The sequence below is a fragment of the Ochotona princeps genome, chromosome 4 (genome assembly GCF_030435755.1).
Source record: "Ochotona princeps isolate mOchPri1 chromosome 4, mOchPri1.hap1, whole genome shotgun sequence".
In the NCBI taxonomy this organism is placed as follows: domain Eukaryota; kingdom Metazoa; phylum Chordata; class Mammalia; order Lagomorpha; family Ochotonidae; genus Ochotona; species Ochotona princeps.
In genome coordinates, this window is record NC_080835.1 from 49567933 (window position 1) to 49569969 (window position 2037).

At 45.8% G+C, this 2037-nt stretch overlaps 1 pseudogene; it reads left to right on the forward strand.

Annotated features, from left to right (window-relative positions):
- Positions 1–575: 575 nt before the first annotated feature.
- On the forward strand, positions 576–1597 carry LOC105942094 (large ribosomal subunit protein eL33-like; annotated as a pseudogene).
- The last annotated feature ends 440 nt before the right edge of the window (positions 1598–2037 follow it).

The following is a 2037-nucleotide window of genomic DNA, read 5'->3' on the forward strand; positions in this document are numbered from 1 at the left end:
GGCACGAAAACTAGGACAGGGGCTGGGATGGCTAGACAGAGATACCCAACAGCATGTGTGTGGGCTGCATAGTGGAGCTGGTTAGATGGAACAAGGTTTTAATACCCATTGACATGTATGAGGACAGAAGGGAATGTGTAACAGACTGGACTAGTCTGCCACACATACTGGCAAACCGGGGGGGGGGGGGGGCCTGGTGGGGGTTATTGTGGGTTGCTCAGCTGGGCTGCAGCTCCCACTGGTTTATGTGAGGGCCGAGTATGTGCTGGACAGAACCAGGCCAGACTACAAACACCATGGGCTCCAGTGAAAGGCAGGGATGGAAACAGAACCAACTCAGCGATCACAACCACCAGCTGATCAGGGTGATGGACTGCCGGGCGCTGTACCTGCTAGTACATACAAGAATCTGGTCTGGGAACACCTCAGACAAAGTTTCTTTGGGATGCCTCCATCGAGCTTTCGGACTCAGAACGCTAACCATCAAAGGACAGAGGACAGAACAAGTCAATCAGCCCCCTCAGCTATATGCTGACAATGAAAATACTGGGCAAATGGAGACTATATGATGGACTATGTCGATCAGAGGAATCTCCAACAACCGCATCGTGCTTGGAGTGGTGAGAGTGGCAGCAATTCAGAATTGTTGAACTGTCAGAACCACTTGAGCAAGACCCTCAGAGCATGCCCCACATCTGGGACCTGGGGTGGGTTAGAGACTGGATGGGGCTTCTCCCTTAAAATCTCCTTTTACATCAGATATATTAAGGAAGCAATATGGAACTGATTGTCTTACCCATCTTCCTGTAGTGCTTGAACCTTTTTACCCTAATTATGTCAAGATTGTCAAAAATAATAATAATAAAATGAAAAAAAAAAGAAAAGACAAATATGGGCCCAGTACAATGGCCTAGTGGCTAAAGTCCTTACCTTGCATGCGCCTAGATCCCATATGGTCACTGGTTCATTTCCCACTCTAGTTCCCATCCAGCTCCCTGCTTGTGGCCTGGGAAAACAGCAGAGGAGTGCCCAAAGCCTTGGGATCCTGCACCCATGTGGGAGACCCAGAAGAAGCTCCTGACTCCTGGCTTCAGATCAGCTCAGTCCAGCTGTTGCAGCTACTTTGGGAGTGAACCTGTGGACAAAAGATCTTTCTTTCTCTCCTCTCTGTAAAATCAGACTTTCTAAAGCATTAATTAAGGCATGTCAAACTTAATTAAATCTTGGGAGGAAGGAAGGAAGGAAGCAAGGAAGGAAGAAAAGGCAAATATGTCTAGAAGACTACGGCCAAGGCCCCTTCTGCTGGCTATGTACAAGGTCTCACAAGCCAAGGGGAGTACAGAACCCTCCTTAAAATTGAAGATGTTTTTGCTCAAGATGAAAGCAATTTCTACTTGGGCAAGAGATGTGCTTACATGTACAAAACAAAGGACAACATCCTGACTAATGGTGGCAAACCTAACAAAACCAGCGTGATCTGAGGAAAGTAACTCATGCTCATGGAAACAGTGGCAAGATTGCCCAAATCCACGTCTGTCTTCCTGCAAGGGACACTGGACACAGAATCTGTGTGATGCAGCACCCCTCAAGGATTTAAACTACTGAAAGGCAAATAAATGCAAATGGCCTGTGAAAAGCAGGGGAAGATGGCCCAGCTACCTGCCCCATGCCACCTGTGGGGGACCCAGAGGAAGCCCCTAGCTTTGGCCTGCATCAGGCCTGGCTGTCATGATTATCTGGGGAGTGAACCAGTGGATAGAAGATCTCTCTAAATGTATCTGATTTTATTCCTATCTCTATCTCAAACTAATTTAGAGTTACAAGTAAAAACGTTAGACTTCCTAAAAAGGAATTTGTATTTACAAACTCTAAACCTTACTCAAAAGTAATAAAACTTATTATATGCAAATTTTACCAGAATGAAGTTTTTTGTATTTTTATTTTAAAGGCAGAATTTCTGAAAGAATAAGAGAGATCTTCCATCTGCTGGTTCACTCACCAAATGGCTGCAACAGTCACAGCTACGTACACCCAAAG